The sequence below is a fragment of the Miscanthus floridulus genome, chromosome 5 (assembly GCF_019320115.1).
Source record: "Miscanthus floridulus cultivar M001 chromosome 5, ASM1932011v1, whole genome shotgun sequence".
NCBI lineage: Eukaryota > Viridiplantae > Streptophyta > Magnoliopsida > Poales > Poaceae > Miscanthus > Miscanthus floridulus.
In genome coordinates, this window is record NC_089584.1 from 149,065,831 (window position 1) to 149,086,484 (window position 20,654).

Consider the following 20,654-nt stretch of genomic DNA (forward strand, 5'->3'; position numbering starts at 1 on the left):
TAATATATTTTTCTGTAGATTAGATCAAAGTTAGTTTAATTTAGAGAAATACAGGGAGATACTAGTAATATATTTTTTTAAAATAAAAAATAATATATAACAATAAAAAGAAAAAAAGATGTTGCGCGCCACGGAGCATGCTTCATGCTTGTGGCTAGTGGGCCAAGACTGCGAGACGCGTGAACTAGCAGTGGCCTGCTTCGTACTATGGTTTCTAGAGAGAGAGAGGAAATGTACACTTTGCATCTACAGTACTCCACCGTACTCCTCGACAGTCGACACAACCCTCCGCCGCTCGCTGATCGACACTCCAAAATTCTCCTCCCCGCCGGCGCCCTTCCCTTCCAACAACGGGAGCTCGGATCCTCCTTTCTCCGGCCACTCAACCTCTCTAGGCGCAGGGAGGATTTGAGGGGCTCGTGCTTCGCGGCCCTTCCGGCGGTGCCGTCCACAGTCGCCCTGCTGGATCGATCGATCGAGCTCCCGACTGGACGGATCGTGATTCTCGCTGGTGGTGCGTCGTCGTCGCCACCGCACGAGTCGCGCGCGCCCTTTCACATCCACCGCCGCCCTGGATCGGGCTCCCCACCAGTCGATCGGATCGAGCTTCTGATCGGCCCATCGCCGCCGCCACTACCCGAAGTGCTGAAGCCCTCGCGCCGCTGCTGCTACGCGAGAGCTATCCTATTCCTACATCCACCAAGAACAATCAGTCAAGCACGATAGATCAGTGTGGTTGGACCAATAGCGAGTGTCTCCACAGGGGTGATGAACTCCCTTCTCCACAAGCTCACCGCGCTGATCGAGGGGGAGTACAAGCACCTCAAGAGCGTCAAGGGCGGGATCCTGTTCCTGAGGGACGAGCTCAGCAGCATGAACGCCCTACTCGTGAAGCTATCAAACAACGAGGAGAGGCTGGACGAGCAGTCCAAAGAGTGGAGGAACAAGGTGCGCGAGCTGAGCTACGACATCGAGGATTGCATCGACCTCTTCCTGCACGTGGTGAAGCGCGGTGGTGGTGGCGCTGATGCCACCACCAGTATCGTCCAGAACACCGCCCGGAAGATCAGGAACATATGGTCGCGCCACAAGATCGCCGGCGTGATCCAAGGGCTCAAGGCTAGCGTGGTGGAGGAAAGCGATCGGCGGTTGAGGTACAAGCAATGTTTTAAATCTCTGGCTATAGCCTCCGCTATCTCCGGCTATAGCTGTTTGAGAATGATTTAGCTAAGTTTTTTCATGTATAAGTTAGCTCTTAGCTGCTGCTATAGCCTGCCACAGCCGGCTATAGCCTGTTTTCGGACATAGAAAGCTAAATGGCTTAGCCGGCTATTTAAAACCTTGGGTGCAAGGTCGATGCTTCTGTCGTTGCTGCTGACATGAGTGCGACGACCCAGATCGATCCGAGGCTGCCGGCGCTCTATGTGGAAGCTGATAGGCTCGTTGGGATTGATGGCCCAAGGGAGACGATCATTCAGTGGCTGATGGAAGATGACTACTCATCGACAGAGAAACTCAAAGTGGTATCCATTGTGGGTTTTGGTGGACTTGATAAGACGACTCTCGCGAATCAAGTGTGCTGCAAAATCAGAGCCCAGTTCGTTTCCGCAGCATTTGTGCCAATTTCAAGGAATCCAAACACGAAGAAGATACTGACCGATATGCTCGGGGTGGAGTTGATGCGTCAGATGATGAGCGGCAGCTTATAGACAAGCTCAGAGCATTCCTGCAAGATAAGAGGTATATTCAAATCTTTCAAGTATATGTGTCAATGTTAAAAACGGACTGGCTTATGACACTAGAAGGGGCATATAACGATATAAGTATATGTATCAATGTTAAGTTTTGTTGAATTATGATAATTTCACTGCATGTTGTTAGCTGCCCTGATATGCTTTGAAAGTGTGCATACTTTAGCATTTGTGATTCTGATGTTGAGCTTTTGAATGTATTATTCCTTGCAGGTACCTCATCATCGTTGATGATATTTGGAGCATAGCTGCATGGGAATCTTTAAAGTCTGCTTTACCTGAAAATAATATGTGCAGTAGAATAATTACAACCTCAAGACAAATTGATGTGGCTCAATCCTGTTGCTCTAGTTTAGAAGGATATATTCACAACATTCAACCTCTAAGTGATGAGGACTCTCAGAAGCTGTTTTATGAAAGAGTTTTCCAAAGTAAGCATTGCTGCCCTCCTCACTTGGAAGTAAGTTTCTCATGCAATTATAAAGAAGTGCCATGGTTTGCCACTAGCTATAATAACAATAGCTAGTTTGCTAGCTAACAAGAATTCGGATGCAAAAGAGCAATGGGAGCAAGTCAAAGATTCTATGGTTTCTATACTCAATGCACAATATGTTGGAGATATATTGTTGCTTAGCTACTATGATCTTCCTTGCCATTTGAAGACATGCTTCTTATATCTCAGTGTATTTCCAGAGGACTATAGGATTGATAGAGAAGAATTAATACGGATGTGGATAGCTGAAGGCTTTATCACTCAAGTGAAGGGACAATCCTTGGAACAAATAGGAGAAAACTATTTTAATGATCTTATCAATAGAAGCTTGATACAACCTATTGATATGATGTATGTGTTGGTTTGATCTCCCAACCACAGTGGCCCAACGGCCACTTGGGCCTTGACCTCGCGCCCTGATCGGGGGCGTCCAGTCCATCTATGGCTGGCGGGCCCCCGTCACACTGCGCATTAAATAGAGGTGGGGGCCGGCGGCTCTCAGAACGAGGTTTGCCTGAGCCGTACGCCCCACCTAGAAACCCTACTCCGATCTAAAAGAGGGGCGCAGCCAGTGACGGGAAGCACCGCCGCCGCCACTGCACTGCGCCACCACGATCTTCACTGCGTCGCTCTCTCTTCTCCGACCATCGCTGCCTAGCGCAGAACTTCACCGATGAACCCGATGGCGGGATCTGGCTCCTCCTCAATACCCCCACTGTATTGTACTCCGATGACCTACTGTGATTGATTCTAAGATGAATGTGATTGTTGAGGGAGTAAGACTGTCATAATAACAATACCCTAAAGTAAAGAAATAGCTAAATTCCTGGACCTTTTACAGTTCCAATAGGAAGATAGCATAGTCAGCTAGTATTCATACTGGACGAGTTCAGAGTTATCAAGGCGGTGCTAAACGCGCCATATGAGTTTTTAGCAGATTAAACCCAAAATAAAAAATTTGAAGATACACCATCTTTACAGAAGATAGAGTAATCTGGGGGAGCATGGTATATACATACCTAAGGCTTGAATAGAAGTGGGATTATATATCCACTACAGTGTTTTAGAGCAACAAATTGCTTAATACATATTGATGTTGTATGACGTATACAACACCTGATGTTAGCTCTTAAAGAAGATGAATAAGTAAATAAGGATCTTGTGATACAGGAGGCTATAGAACAATTGCCTTTTGGCAATGAAGAGTAACAATAGCCCCATATGCAAGAAGTGTCATGAGGCCCCAGAAGGTCTCAAAGAATAAAAAAATAAGATATTTCTGGTGACTAAGGAGTCAATGTTAAGAAAGAAATTCAAATAGAGGGTAATTTCACCTCATTTGAAAAAGCCATGAGTGGCGTTCACTCATCTAAATGGCAGGAAGCAAAGGAAGATGAAATGAAATCGATGAATACCAACGATGTTTGGGACTTAGAAGAAATTCCTCATGGAGCCAAAACAGTAGGCTGTAATGGGTCTAAAAAAAATGTGACTCCAAAGGAAATATAGAAAGATATCCAAAGGGTATATATTGAAAGCTATAAAGGACCACTTATGGCGAAATGATTTATACAAAGAGAAGGAATAGATTATAATGAGCATGCAAAGATTTTTTTAGAATCATAATGGTGTTAGTGGCACATTACAATTTAGAGTTACATCAGAAAGATGTAAAGACACATTCCTCAACGTGGATTTGTATAGAAAAGTTTTCATGGCACAACCCAAAAGGTTTTGTCGTGGAAGGAAAAGAACGTAAGGGATGTTGCCTGAAGAAATCCATTTATGGATTAAAGCAAGCTTCAAGACAGTGGTACTTGAAGTTTGACAGTACAATAAGAAAGTTTGGGTTTAAAGAGAATGTAGAGGACAATTATATTTATGCAAAGTTTAAACATGGAAAATTTATTTTCCTAATCCTGCATGTGGGTAGCACCTTACTCGCTAGTAGTGGTGTTAATCTACTGTTGGAGAAGAAACAGTTTTTGTCCTCAAGTTTCAATGAGAATGGTCTTGGTAAAGTGCCATTCGTTCCAGAAATTGGAACTTACCGAGACAAAAGGAAAAAGGGGTATTAGAACTATCTCAAGTGTATACTTAGAGAAGATTCTAAAGAAATAAAGTATATATGTGAGTAAACTAGGGTAATAGTTTTGAGAACTTCCAGTGTTCCAAGAACCAATGTAAGATCGATAAAAAGGACGTCCTATATGCTTCAACTGTTGGAAGCTTAATGAATGCTTATAAGTAAGAACTTATCCTGACATAGTTCATATATCCGGGATGTTTTGGCAGAAGTTCAGTCTAGATATAGATCACTGGAATGGAGTTGAGAATGTTTTGCAATTGTGCAAAGATTTATAGGCCTCGAGTAAGAAAGAATAAGTACTCTCAAATAGTTGTGGGTACAAATGTTAAATTTTAACGAGATGTTTAGTGAAACCCACGTAGTAGCTAACACTCGCAGTTGGAGTTTTATTATGGAAAAGCTCCAAAGAAACAGTTGTGGTGTCATCAAAGATGCATACCCACAGTATAGCTAGTTATGAGGCTTAAGGACAGGCGAAATTGTTAAAAGAACTTACACCCGGAATTGATAATGGTATTCAACAGCAATAACCATTTAAGTAGTTCGCTCCTATAACAACGGTCTAAGTGTGCTGCCAAACACATTGACGTTAAAGTTATACGTTGTGAAGGAGAAAGTCCGGAATCATACTAAAAGTATTGAACATATAAGTAACAAGCAAGTGCTTGCGGATCCGCGTACAAAAGGCTTACCACCCAGTGTGTCAGAGAACACACGGTCGACATGGGTTTAAGGGAAAGCCTATGATTTCCGGACAATAAAGGGCCCAAAGTTAAAGAATCTGTTTCAGAACAGGGACGTGTATTGTAGCTGTTAAATCTATCGACGATTGACCGTGACGATGAAGCATGCTCTATGCACTAATCTATGATGGAACAAATAAAAGTGAAAGGGATTAAAGTCAAAGTTTAAAGTTAAAGTATGAGTTGAGATCAAGGGGGAGAATGTTGGTTTGATCTCCCAACCACAGTGGCCCAACGGCCACTTGGGCCTTGACCTCGCGCCCTGATCGGGGGCGCCCAGTCCATCTATGGCTGGCGGGCCCCCGTCACACTGCGCATTAAATAGAGGTGGGGGCCGGCGGCTCTCAGAATGAGGTTCGCCTGAGCCGTACGCCCCACCTAGAAACCCTACTCCGATCTAACAGAGGGGCGCAGCCAGTGACGGGAAGCACCGCCGCCGCCACTACACGGCGCCACCACGGTCTTCACTGCGTCGCTCTCTCTTCTCCGACCGTCGCTGCCTAGCGCAGAACTTCACCGATGAACCCGATGGCGGGATCCGGCTCCTCCTCCTCAATACCCCACTGTATTGTACTCCGATGACCTACTGTGATTGATTCTAAGAGTCTAACAGTATGATGGTAGGGCTGGTGGCTGTCGAGTCCATGATATGGTGCTTGATCTTATCATATCCCAGTCCACAGAACAGAACTTTACCACAATAGTTGAAGGCCATGCATATAAGTCCAATAAAGTTCGCAGGCTCTCTCTTCAATCCAGATGTATGGGAAACGGAGTGATGCAGGAGATTATAGACAGGTGCTTGCAGATCCGTTCACTTATTAGCTTCCATGAATTAGATAAGCAAACATTTCAACTTTCAAAGTTCTGTTACTTGAGAGTATTGGTTTTGGAAGATGAGGATTATGGGCATCTTGGTAACCAGCAAATCAAGTATCTCGGAAGCCTTATCCAGTTAAAGTATTTGAAACTCGATTCTGCTGGTATTACCAATCTTCCAAATAGAATTGGACACCTACAGAATTTGCAGACACTAGATCTGAGTGTCAGTATTATAGAAAAAATTCCACCAACCATTGGTCGTCTGCAAAATTTGGTTCACTTCCTTCTTGGTGGTTATTATGTGTATTTTCCTGATGATATCGGAAATCTTCAAGCCTTACGCACGCTTTCATTCGTTTGCCCTTGTAACCCGGTGAACTTTGTGGGACAGCTCAGAAGATTAACCAATCTAAGGATCATTGGAATCCAACTGCATTGCAGTTGCAGAGATAAACTTGGTGATCATGACATGGAGAGGTACCAGGAGTCTTTAGAGTCATCTCTCACTCTGTTGGCCAAACACGAGCTGAAGTCACTGGAGATTGACTTTGGAGATTACCCAGCAGCAGATAAACTGATGGATTCAATATGCAGTGATGCTCGATGTCTTCAGAAGCTCATATGCTGTCCTTCTCTTAGTTGACTTCCGCAAAGGGTGTCATCTCTTGTTAGTCTTGCCCACCTTGGCATTGGTGTCACTAAAATTAAACAGGAAGAGCTCTGCATACTCGGAGGCATTCCCTCACTGCTTTACGTCAGTCTGATTTCAAGTGAAGCCCCTGGTGACAGGCTCACCATCGGCAGCCAACTATTCTGTTGCCTGAAGGAGTTTGTTTTCTGGACCAAAGGGATTGGTGGGCTGAGGATGGTTTGTGAAAGGGAAGCGATGCCTGCCAATGCTCAAAAGATTTAATCTCGAGTTTAACGCAGAAGAATCAGAGTCTGATATGGGTTTTGAGTTCTCCTTTGAGCACCTTGCAAGCCTGGAGAACCTCAGTGTCGACATTTATTGCTATGGTGCTACTAGAAGTAGGGTAGAGGCTGCAGAGGATGCCATCAGGAACACAGCCAGCATCCATCCTGGACGCCCCACACTTCAAATCAAGAGATGGTCCGAAGACCTAATGGTCGAGGACAAGGATGAGAAAGAAACATGGCTGAAAGATTATACAACAGACTGTAAGGAGGTTCAGCCAGTCTAGCACTTGGTGTCATCGGAGTTAAGAAGCTGCAAGGCTGTGAGGTACCAGATCAGTTCAGCATTCGAGTTTCTTATGCTAGCATCAAAGTTAATAATATTTTGCTAAATTTAGGTGAGGACGAGGTTGATGCTATGGAAGAAAGTGAAGAAACGGTGGCTAACCAGGAAAATGACCTCGAATCTTTATGTGTCCAAATATCCGAGGTGAAGAACATGAGAGAAGTCCTCATAATGTTGCACCTTTATTTAATAAATAATGGATAAGTTCCGGTTTCAGACAAGAGACCTCTTCATAATGTTGCACCTAAACCTGATGATGCTTGGGAGTCAAATTACTAATTGTTGATTACCGTGTGTGGTGACTATAATTTGTATCTATTTATCTTGTATAGTATTATTCCGATGTTTCTTTGGGATGACGTGGGTAATGTTTGGGCGCTCGGGTTCAAGAGTCAAGAACTCAAGAATGACGGAGGGGGGCAGGTTGCATGTAGTTGGGCTGGACTGATTTGGGCTGCGGCTAAGGGTAACCGAGTGGGGGGAGATTGGGCTGCGCCAAGGCAGGTCTCGAGCCAGATGGGACATTGGATCCCAGATTGATGTTTAGACTTATAAATGTGTTTTTAAAATAGCTTTCTTTTGAATTCGTGAGATTTCCCTGTTTGAATTTCCATGCTGTTGCAGTAGCCAACGAGCCATGGGGATTAACAGATTGCCGAAGGTAGTTCTTCTGCCTTGGGCTTGACCTTGGCCCCGTTCATGTGCCCTGAAACCCGGCCTGATCCGTTTCTTTTTTCATCCAGAACAGTGTTTCTCTTACAAATTTCTCCAGATTCATATCCAGATTCCTCCGAATTCCTTTTTCATCCAGAATAGTGTTTCTCTCACAAATTTCTCCAGATTCATATCCAGATTCCTCCGAATTCCTCCAGAATTGGCATCGTATGCATTTTGCTGATGCTGCTACTACTGCGACCGTAATTCACCTGAAGACCTATGTTCAACTTGGCTCTACATGTGAGCAAGTACATATTTAGGTTCAGTTTTTTTTTTTACTGAAATACTAGGCCGCCGTTGGGTTTTTCGGTCACCTATTTGCTTTCTGAGGGTATGAGCCTTTGCAGCTCAGCTTGCTCGTCAAAGGTGACTTCGATATCGTCCTCAAATAGTGGAAGATCTTTGGCTGCTTCTCTTTTCAATTCGGAGCAGGGGCGGATCCACTACTGATGCCCAGGTATTATTCCCGGGAATACTCGACAATTTTGGCAGCATCATACATGTCAGAAACGGAACGGCTGAAACCGTCACAAGGGTAGATACAAGCAGGCAAGGACGTGATCAACCAAAGTGATAGATCCGCTATTGATTTCTTTATAACCAAAACCCATTTGATTGCAACGGTACTCAATCCACCTACAAGTCAAAATTTTACTCTACAAAACGGTGGATTCACAACAGAGACGAGCACACAAGTTTTGCAAAGATCTTCAAGATGAAAGCACTAGTAGGTAAAAGCTGGGGTCGACATTGCAATATTCAGAGCCATCCCCACGAGCCATGAATCCCGGTGGGTGACAGGGTGGTGCAAGTAAAACATCTTATGCTGTCGATCTCTTACGCTTCTTGAAACTAGGAGAGTGCCCAGGTGCTCGAGCCTCACTATTTTGCATCTTGCTGGAGGCACCGCCCCTAGTTCTTTTTTGGTTGCTGCCAGGCGATTTATCGCCTCTGTTTCCTTGGCTATTTCCTGGTTGCCATTTTGACTTTGGCTTGAAATTAGTCCTATCGCCTTTGCCACCTGAATCTCTGCTTTGATGCCTTTTTGCAGCATGAGGGTTGCCTCTCCCTGTCCTTTTCTTCAAATGAAAATCCCTGCCCTGCTTCTTCCCAGCTGACCAACTATTTGGTGGTGGTCGACTAGGTGTTCCATCTTGTCCAGTTTCAGCATTAGTGTCAACCCATTTCCTCCTGTACAACAATAAACCATTAAGCAATTTGTTAAGCACCGGAAAAAATGACTCTGCGCTAACCTTTTGCCATCACGTTGCTCATGTTCTTTTGCCTCGAGATGTGCACCATCAGTTTGGTTACAATTTCCCTTGCGACCCTGAAAATTGCAAGTACACGCTATTTTGAGATGATACATATGGAGTAGAACATAAGGTACAAACGATGCATCTGTATTAACTGGATGAAAATAGTACATACTAAAAAAATCAGTACAGGATGTTTCTACCACCTGAGTAATAATTAAAAAGTATTTAATGATCTGCTTCAAATCATATGCCTTAACAAGGCATGCTGTTTACAAATACATATACAGGGCTACCAAAATATGTCACAGGTACACATGCAATCAATTTTGCTCTTAGTCGTTACCAATATAAAGTTCATAAAAGAACTCACTAAAAACATGCCCCATTGATCAAACAAATAATATATTGTTTCCACGGCTAAATGTCAAGTTAGTAATTTGAATCTAACCTCTTCAACACTTCTAACAAAGCCCTTGAACTTGTCAGGTGTAATTAAGTTGATAGCATCAAACCCGCATTTCCTAATCAATATTTCTAATATTAGTACAACCTGCAAATATAAGAACACAGCATGTCATTCGTACCCCTGTACAGAAAACAATAAAAAAATGGGAATTAAGCCTTGGAATATTTCTACCAACCTTCCCTTTGAAATGGTGCTTTGTAACCAATGACCATGGTAATATCCCACTTACGATATCTGCTTGCAAGTTCAATAGTTTTTGTGGTTGCAAAGAAGTTACCAATACCTTGACAAAGCCCAAGGCTGCCTAAAATCGAGCATACCAGACCCTCAACAATAGGAATTAGGAAAAGAACTGAAAAGATGGACATAGGGAATCACAGAACTGACTTTAGTTACTTCAATGGCTTTATGTTGCAGCAAAACTAATACTGACTCTATCAGATTCGGTACTTCCATGCAAAAATTAGCATCACTGTATATAAGCAATGATAGTGCAGCAATTGCTCCACTCACTATGTGAGGAGATGGACTTGAAAGATATCCCATTACCTGAATAAAAAGAAGATAGTCAATAAGCTTCAATAATAAAACTTGTAAATGCAACTTACGCACTTAACATATAGAATTACACTGATCATTTATGCCGTTCACACAAAATAATCCATGTGATTTATAGACATTACAAGTTTGCAAATAGTTGTGAATTGGAAAAAGAAAAGGCTAGGCATTTGATTAGCTACTGTTACAGCTCCATTGCGATCTTCATGCGGTTTCGTTGCTCATCACATAATTTACGAGGTGTAAGCACCATGGATACTACTTATTCAAAAGCCTCCATAGTTCTATATTTTCCATGACAATTGTGTAGCAAAATATAACCTGCTATCCTTTAGAAGATGCCTCCCTCTGCTACTAAGAGAAACAATCGGAGTGTTTTGTGATACTATTAGTGGTTTAAATCTTAGTGTTGGTGATTGTATATCTTCAAAGTAGACTAAAAATGGAGTATTCTCAAACTTTTACCGAAGTTATCAAAAAATATATTAACATCTACAATACCAAATAAGTGCACTATCAAGAAATATTTCACAGTGGATTTGATGAAATCATTTTATGTTCTAGATGTTGGTGCACTTTTCTATAAACTTAGTCAAAATTGTAGAAGTTTGACATAGAAAAAAACTAAAACAACCTACACTGGAATGGAGGAGTAATATGTTTGGATTTGAGGGGATGTATCCAAATGAAGCCTAAAGATACCGATGGACATGTCAGTCCATATCTAAATGCAGAGGAAATGCCATAAGTTTATTCGGAAAAATGTTCGGCAGAAATAACTAGCAGCAGGAAACAAAAGGTAACTGTCCGACAAGACACTATTAATAAATTTCAAAACCAAATAAAACAAAAGGAAATATGTTAAGAATAGAGTATTTTATGTAGCTAACCATTGTAAACAGTCGTTGAAGATCTAAATCTGCACTATTTGACTCTGAGCTCCTCAAGTTTGTACTAGTTGCCAGGAGCACATCATACGCTAATTTTCTACTTTCCTTCTTAGACTGCACCAGAAAAAAAGAAAGGAATTTTGAATAAATAGAGGAAATTGGCATCAGAGAAAGAGAGTTTCTCATGTTACAACCTTTTCCATACACCATTACTGTTCAGATTTCCATACAGGAATGATGTACTTTTGGCAGGATATTATCTAATACACATTTAATAATTGTTTAGCATGTGAAGGTAAGAAAGGAAAACCTTTAGTGCAACTATTAGCTCATTTAGAATCAAGAATGCCTTCTTGCTGGTGTTCTCTTCATTAACCTTGAAATAGTAGAAATGTATGTCAGAGAAATACAAGACAAACCCAAACTATATAAAACAAAACTAGCTAAGGCAATTCATGAACACAACGCAAGATAAGAAATGCAGTCATATTTCAATAGACATTATGTTCATCGCTCGTGACTCAGTAACAGGCACATCCAATTTCAAAATGACATCGTGATGTCTTAGTTAAGTAAATCTGATCAGATAAACACATAAAGATGAAGAATGAAGTCGTCATTGAGTTACATATTTATTATAGGCACAACACGCATGCACACACACTTTGCAAAAGTACAAGTCATTTGTTCATGTCCAATTATTAATGTATAGTTGTCTACTTCTGATGCATGTTAAGTTCGATTAGTGCAGCTTAGAAAACAAACTTGTGCCTTTTGACCAGTTCCTACCTGTAATTGAAATGTTTAGTTGTTTACTTGTCGAGTACAAGTTTACTAGATAAATTTGAAACAAAAGCAACTTGAGTACTGTAAAAGACCCTGCTTTTATTTATTTTATATTTCTGTGTAGACATCACTGAGATGTAACAATATAGAGAGAATTATTTATTTGGCATCGAAACAAATCAGTGTTTCGTATTTGGCACTAAAAATTTTGAACTTTTCTATTTGGCATGAAGTTAAAATTTTCTTTCTTAACTGGCACTACCGTCCATTTTCAATGCTTATCTGTTAGTTGACTGTCAGTTTTTTCTCCCTTTATCCAATGTACCCCTCTGTTTACGTAAGACTGAAATTGAACCGAAACCGAGCCCCAGAATCTCAGATCCGGGGCACTGTACGAGGCTGCCCGCGAGTTTGACCAGGACGTGCTCGTCTCCGTCGACACCGCCGCGGATATGGTGTACTTCGCCCTCGAGTTTGACCAGGACGTGCTCGTCTCCACGAGGTCCACGACGCAGTCCATCGCCGGCCTCCACGGCGTGTCCGAGCTCACCACCACGCAGCAGCCCTGACTCTCCTACCACCACGAGATGCGAGCAGGCCACCCCGCGGGAGGCCGCCCTCGGCCTTGCTCGACGAGCCGCCCGTGCTGGGGCCAGCGTCGGCGCGCTCCGAGGCGTGCTCATGTAGACCATGCTCACCTTCGCGCGGCCATGGCGGAGCGGAGCTCCGGGCGCACGCGCTCACCACCACGCACGCGCTCGCCGTTGATGGGGCCATCGTTTTCTTCTCCACGTTGCCGTACAAGCCTGAGCAATCGTGGAACACGAAGAGCTTTGGCAAAGCTGCTGTCGCTTTGCATCTGGTACGTACATGCTAATATCGGAAACAGATAGGAGCCTAGCAGCCATCCAGCCAACCGGAGCCTACAGTGAGTGAGAAAGAGACTTTTTAGTGGTTAGCATCATATCATTCCCGGCCGTAGCTTAGCTCCCTGGCTTCCATTACATCACGCATCTTGTCATCACATACATGCTCTCATGTCTCATCTGCATAACTAATTAGCAGCTGCTAGCTTAGCTAGTTGGTGACATGTACGTAGTATATGCAATCAGCAGCAGCTAGCAATGGCGAGCGTGTGATATGAGGATGACGTGTGGATTGGATTACTAATCTTGTGTGTTCAATTCGTTCCTGTGATGCAGGGCTGAAGCGCACTGGCAAGAGCTGCCGGCTCCGGTGGCTCAACTACCTCCGCCCCGACCTCCGGCGCGGCAGCATCACACCGCAGGAGCAGCTGCTCATCCTGGAGCTGCACTCGCGCTGGAGCAACCGCTGGTCCAAGATCGCGCAGCACCTCCCGGGGCGCATCGACAACGAGATCAAGAACTACTGGCGCACGCGCGTGCAGAAGCACGCCAAGCAGCTCAAGTGCGACGTCAACAGCCAGCAGTTCAAGGACGTCATGCGCTACCTCTGGATGCCCCGCCTCGTCGAGTGCATCCAGGCCGCCGCCGGCAACGCCTCCGGGGCTCCGCAGCAGCAGCAGCATGGCGCCGCCGCGGACACGCCGCTCTCGTCGTCGTGGCAGCACGGCGGCGCCGATGACGGGCTCTACGCGTCGCGCGGATGAGCTGCCCACGGACGCCTGCAGCTGGCCTCCCGCAGACTACTACCCAGCCGCCGTCGGTGATCACCAGCTACTGAACAACCCCGCCGTCTGCCAGGAGCTGTCGAGCACCACGGCCGGGTCGTCCTCCCCGTCCTCGGATTCCGGCGCGGGGGCACAGCCCTGCTGGCTTGCGCCGGTCGGTGGCGCGGAGTGGTTCACCACCGCCTGCGACGCCTCCAGCGCCGCCGCCGTCCTGGCCGGGCAGCAGCAGCAGCAATCGTCGTGCCTGCTCGAGGAGACGACGACGTGGGCGTCGTCCGAGCTCCCCGAGCTGGGCGTCGCGGACTTCGAGATTGGCAGCTTCGACGTGGAGAGCATCTGGAGCATGGACGACAACTTGTGGTTCACGCAGGCGCAGGGCGTGTGAATCCAAGGCAAGCCACCACGCACGCGCGCGGCGACATGTAAATCCAATGGCATCATATCGGCGGTGGATCGGACACCCGCGTCGATCGGACACGTCGGGGAAGACTACGTCGACGCCGTAGGCGTAGAGGAGCTCCTCCATCTCCACCCTCATGCACTCGGCTTCCCTGTAGTGGCGATCAGCCACGCCGCCCATGCAGCCGCCGCCATCCCCGAGGCCACGACAAGCGGCGAGCTGCGACACGCGCAGGGCAGCACTGAACACGCGGCAAAGCGAGCTACGAGCTGGCGCCCGGGGATGGCGGCAAGGGCGATGGCACGGGGCTACGCAAGAGCTCCGGCAATAACGTTCATACGAAAAATACTTGAACTTTCCTATTTGGCACCGTGGATTTCTACTGCAAAACAAGGGTATTTATGTCTTTTTACCGGTCACTTGACACCGTTACTGTCCTAAATGGACGGCAGTGCCATTTACAAAAGGAAATTTTAACTTGATGCCAGATAAGAAAGTTCAAATTTTCGAGTGCCAAATACAAAACACTGATTTGTTTCAGTGCCAAATAAATAATTCCCCCAACAATATAAGCATGGTCTGCAGGCATATATGAATAAGCAAGGAAAAATAGACTCTGGCTTTGCATGATAGTCCAGAGAAACCCCATAATGGTTTCAAACAAAGCACCAGTAAAACACAGGCCCTCTAAAAGCAAAGCTCTAGATACTAATCACATTATGATCAATTGGGAAAAATTACCAACTGTCAACCTACCTTAATCATGTGAACCAATAAATGCTGGTAACATAATAGTTGGCTTTCTAAAACTGTGCTATCCAAAGCTGACTTCATTCCATGAAGCAATAGCATCATTTCATCCAAATGAGCCAAAGAATATTCACTATGTTCCTGCAAGTAAGAAAAAGATGAGACATTAAGGTCATCTCAAGCAAGAAGAGGAAGAAAAACATCAATGTGTCATGACTGACAGGAAACTACCACTAACCTTCACAATTATGCTTAACGCGAAGAGAGCTTTACTGTGACAAGACATGCTACTGTCCTGCAGAAGGAATAGATAAAGTTTATGAAAAAAATGAATGTTTACTAAGAGTTGGGGTCTTGGGGGTAGCAGGAGCAGAAAGAAATAGAGAGTACCAGCAAACAAGACTTGATAAATCCAAAAAGTTTATCAAGCAGATCCTCATCAGCAACTTCAACAAATGTGGAAATGAGTTCTAATAGAAGAAACCTGCACAAGCAATACTAGTCATATAATGTTTAATCAATCCTAGGCTAGCACAAAGTAACAAGATGAGATTGAGCATCATCGGAAGAGACATGCACAAGCCAAACTACATCATCAAGCAGTTTGTGAGCTCTCTTTGAACAGAAACCGACTGAGCATGAAAAAATAATCTTGTAGATGAGTGAAAAGAAGCAACAAACCTCTTATTATTTAGCTCCACTGTTGCATCAGTACCTTCTTCGTCCTTCCTATCTATCTCATTCTCATCAGTTTTGCATTCAGTACTTTCTCCATCCTTCCTATCTACTTCACCAGTTTTGAATTCAGTACTTTCTTCATCCTTCCTATCTTCCTTTTTGACAAGTTCATCCATCCTATCTTCTTCATCAGTTTTGCATTCTGGCTCCAATAGAGTATCTTCTAAATCAAACCTTTTGACTAGTGATTAGTGAAACAAAAAGCTCACATATGTTCATGCTACCAGAAAGTTGAGCCAGGCATCTCAAAGCAACCTGGAAAGAGATAAATGGGCCGGATCAAGTACAAAATGTGTAGTAAAATATATTGCCTATACGCATAATACATTAAAAAAGGGGCGTACCCACTGCAGAGAGCTCCCGCTCTGTGCGGGGTCTGGGGAAGGGTGTTAGTGGCAAGCCTTACCCTCGCCTGTGCAATGCGAGGAGACCGCGACTCGAACCCAGGACCTTCCGGTCACAGGCGGTAAGATTCTACCGCTTGCACCAGGCCCGCCCTTCATACGCATAATACATTAACAGAGAAATTATTTAAGCTCACACAACATTAGCCAATAAATGGCTGTCAAATGAAAATTATTACAAGTTAGAACTGATCCTGAAGGAAAGAGGGAAACTGGACTTCCAAATGTTCCACTGTGCATATATACACCAAAAATGCTAGTTTGTAGGTGAAACTACTGCAAATTTTGGAAAAGAGTAAAGTCCACTACCGGTCCCTAAACTTGTCCCACTGTGTCATTCCAGTCCCTAAACTCTCAAAACGATCATCTAAGTACCTAAACATTATTCGGGTCTCACTACAGTCCTATATGAGAGTTTAGGTACTTAGATGATCGTTTTGAGAGTTTAAGAACCGGGATGACACAGTGGAATAAGTTTAGGGACCGTTGGTAGACTTTACTCTTTGGAAAACCCAACTTTATCGTGTTGGTATTTAGCATTCATCCATTTAGGGTGTTAACTGTTCAGAAAACAAAATTTTTATTCCTTCTTCTGGAGTCAACCCATAACAGATAGAGCTGTCTTTTTATTATAGCAGTGGTCATTTCAGAATGGAAAATGTGAAAGTTTGATCTTCATCGTGATGGCATCAAAATCTCTTCTTAGTAAAACTTGCACTTGAATAAAAGTTCTATTATACCTCAGTAGTTTACCTATGTCAACCAAACAAATTTAGTTCACAGTTTGGAAGTACAAATCTGACAAAAATAGGTACGCTGTAACAAATCAAACTCTTGTAGAAAAAACAATGAGGCTAAAATAGGGTGCAGCAAGATGATTTTTTAAGACGTAACTAAATTAGGTATTATAAGATAAGATGTTTCACAGCATGTACACTACAGATTTAATACTTAAAAATTCAAATAGTCACAGGTAACCAATTAAAAAGTTGAAAGAAATGAGTAGGAGATGCACCTTCAAATGAGCACGCTTTTCAGGTGAGGAGTCAAGGAAATATTCCGTGAAAGTGCAGAGAAGACTGGCAGAATGTGATGCTAGAACTTTCAAGTTCTTGCGGGCATCTTTTTTGGAGCACCTATCTAAACATGCACATTTGAAGCTATCAGGTTTTGAGGAGAACAAGGCTGAAAGTTCCATATAGATTTCAACGTCTTGACCACCAGTACTTAATCTTCTGGTCCCATCTAGAAGTTGCTGAGAAACAATAAAAAAATATATAAGAGATGGCCTGAACCATCTTTATAATTCTGAAGGCAGAAATATCAAAGGGATCTATATAACAAACAACAAAAGAACAGCATTGTATGATAGCTGAGCATCCAAACCTGCAGGGCTTTAACAGCAGATTTGTATAGACAGTCATCACACTTTGAAATCTCCACCAGCAACTTGGACAGGGAACCAAAGCTATGATGTACATCAATCGGATAGCGGCAGAAGGAAGGAAGCAAGTTCCACAGTTGATCAGTCCAAGATTGCAACTCTTTACGTTTCCTTTCTTTCTTGACTAAAATTAAAGAAAAAATATATGAAATTGGGTTTTGTGTGCTTTTGGATGAGTTATTTGTATCTAGTTACTTACCCCTGTTAGATGCATTTTGTACAGATTTTGCTAGTGGTACAATATGCTCTAGAAAAAATTGCAGCGGAGCTCCGTATGTATACTTGTCCAGAATAGGTAGAAGCCAAGTATTTGAGCATGTCAACCGGTTTTCATCAAAAGCTATTGGAAGTAATGAAAGTACTTTATCTGGTCCCATAGCAATCACTGCTGCTCCAATGCATTCTTCAACCTGCAGGTGATATAAGTTCAACAAAAACTAGAGTTTAAGCACTTAAATATAATTCTGTCACGAAAGAAGTTGAGAAATGTTTTATATTGAGGGGCATCACAGTAATCAAGACAAAGTAAATACCATTATACCAATATAAATGAACTTACATTCCTCAGTTGTGATTCTTTGTCCACTTTCATAGCAAACTTTGCCAAAGTAAGTAGGATATCTTTCATAAAGATAAAAGAGCTTTCTCCTGGAAAAATAATTCAAACAGAATAGCTAATGAATCATTTGACTGAATGATAAGATCATACAAAGAGCAGGGCATTGGCACATATGCAAAAAGGATTCACAACAGATTTGAAAGGTATTTTCATCTGTCTGTCTAAAATGATTACACAGGTGCTCCTAACTTTGCAGCTAACACATTTTTATCATTTTATGGTGCATCATCCTACCCTTTTGTAGTGTTTCAAGTGCTTGTTTGTAATCAACAAGCACATTTTGCATATGATATGTAGAAAAGGCACATGCAGTTTTATGTGGAGGTAAAATCACATTCAAAAATCAAGATGGTGAGCTTAAAGAGTTCAGAATATCTCCGCAATAGTCCAATTGAAGATAAGAGATGCCGCTGCTCAAAAAACTGAAGACATACCAATTTTCAGAAATAAACCCAATACTACTGTTAAGATACTATCCGGAGGATAAGCACACGTGTGAAGTCTGCTGTTGATTGTTAAACAGATTGATTTCATGGCACTTTGATCACTCAAACCCTCAAAGCCACTGTTGGTTAGCTGTGGTCCATTAGCGACAAAAACATTTTGGTCAATATGAGAATCAATACAGTCTTGCACAACTTTTGCTATATCATCTGAACATTTTCTGCCCAGAATTAAGTATCCTGCCAAATTGAGAGTTAAACATAGGTTACATTGTTAAGCACTATATTCCATATATAAAGAATAATCAAAAAGAGAAAAGAAACAGTTGCCACTAGAAGGGTGCGTAAGCGTGATCCACAAATTACAGATTCTGAAGGATGCAATATTCGCAAGAAATCTAAGTAGACAAGTACATATTAAAATGGCGACAGCATACGAGATATGCTCTAAAAAACAACCTGAAAAAACTAGATGGCAGCTTTGAACAGTCAGGAGACACTAAAGGAATAATTCCTTCCTATTGAAACACTGAATACATTGGAGGAAGAATGGTGTATTTCCAAATATGGTCAGCCAATTATGTCAATAGGAAAAACTTTTTTTCTGGATGGATATGTGTATACCATAAACTCATAATAAAAGCGTCAGTATATATAATTAGACAAGGCTGTGCATAAGACATGTAAACATACACACCTGAAACTGCCTCGAATGCAGTTGGAAAAACTTCCATCCACAACTTTGAGCGGCCAACAAGTTTATCCAAGCAAATTTTAATTAGGTGAAATGCTGAGACAATGGTATCATCAGGCTTCTTCTCATCATAAGGCAGGTAAGCAACCACCGAGGATACAAGACTCTCCACCTCGGATTCAACACCTTCAGCCTTCAGATGATCCAACAAGGTTGCCAAAAGCCTTAGGACGTGCCTCGTAAGTGGGGTAAAACAAGGGCCCAATAACTGATAAGCATCCAAGAACACCTTCTTCCTTGCCTTCTTTGATAGATGTGGAACTAAATTCACCATTGTACCTAGCATATGAGCCGCTTCTGTCTCTTTACCCTCCGAAATATCTATATTCGAATGGATAAGACTTTGGGCTGAAGAAATGTGCTTCTCAAACATGCCAGTTGCAGCATTGCTAGCTTTCTTCGTGGAATCACACTGTCCCAAGTAAGCAAACAGCTTTTCAACACTCTCCTGAGCGCATTTTCGAACCTAGAAAGCAGCGATTGACATCCACATGAGCGAGCTTGCTAAATGTCTATTGCTAATTCAGTAATTCCTAGTACTACTATGCTACTAGCTGTCTCACCTTGGCCCGCTGGTCCACAGAAGCCGCAAGGAGAGCTTCCAGAGGTGCCGCCACAGCATCCCAATCAGTTGCAGCATCGAGATGGAGGGTCAAGTGGCCGAGGGACTTGACCACCGAGCGCACGGTGCCTGTCGTGAGCCGGGAGGCGTCGGGGGACGACAGGAAGGCGGCGAGTGCGGAGGCAGATTCGGAGGCGGCGTCTGGCGGGAGGGACGAAGGGGAGGATGGGATGTGGGGCAGCAGGATGACAAGCAGAGAGGCGAGGGCGGCGGCGGCGGCGGGGTCTGCAGACCCGGCGGCACGAAGGGCAGAGACGGCCGCGGGGAGGTAGGACGCTGGGGTAAGCGGCAGGCCGTCGTCGAGGAGGATGGAGCGGATGGCGGCGCCTGAGGCGAGGAGGTGGCGGTGCTGCGGGGCGGCTGAGCGGCCGTAGCGAGCTGTGAGGGCGGCGCAGGCGTCGCCAGAGAAGGACTCGAGGGGGAGCGGGGTTTGAGAGGGCTCGTCGGCGTCGGAGTCGTTGTCCGCGTTGGCGGCGGCCGCCGAGGCTCTCTGCTTCCTCTTCATGGCCGCGGTGCTGAGGGGCCGCCGGAAGGGGTTTGGGGTTTTCCTTGTTTTTTTAGCTTGGGCTGCCCTAGGATTAAAATTTTGACCATTTACTCCTTTTTTTTTTTTTGGAGCTGAGGGCTGAGGTTGTTTCCCTATATAGGAATATAGGATTACAATTTGGACTATTTACTCATTCGGTTCAAACGATCTCGTATATTTTTTGAAACTTTTGTAGCAAGGACACATTTGAATTTGAATTACTATATGTATGTATAACTTACATAGATGTATTACTATATATATAGTATAATTTGTCGTTGTCTCTATTTTCTCTATATTTTGGCGCTCCTCGCCACCCACCTCTTGTGGTTGTGGCTGACACCATACTCTTTCCATCTATAACAATCTCATGTACAAACTTTTCAAAATTTAGATCATTGTACGAGCAACTAAATATGAACAATCATTTTCTCGCGATGAAATTTGACCAAAGTTTCATCCAAAATG

General features: G+C 43.7%; 3 pseudogenes; 2 read left to right on the plus strand and 1 right to left on the minus strand.

The window, feature by feature from the left end:
- The first annotated feature begins 231 nt into the window (after positions 1–231).
- On the plus strand, positions 232–7,366 carry LOC136455612 (disease resistance protein Pik-2-like; annotated as a pseudogene).
- Positions 7,367–8,440: 1,074 nt separating this feature from the next.
- LOC136454124 (uncharacterized) lies at positions 8,441–20,203 on the minus strand (annotated as a pseudogene).
- LOC136451223 (transcription factor MYB2-like) lies at positions 13,004–13,871 on the plus strand (annotated as a pseudogene).
- Positions 20,204–20,654: the final 451 nt, after the last annotated feature.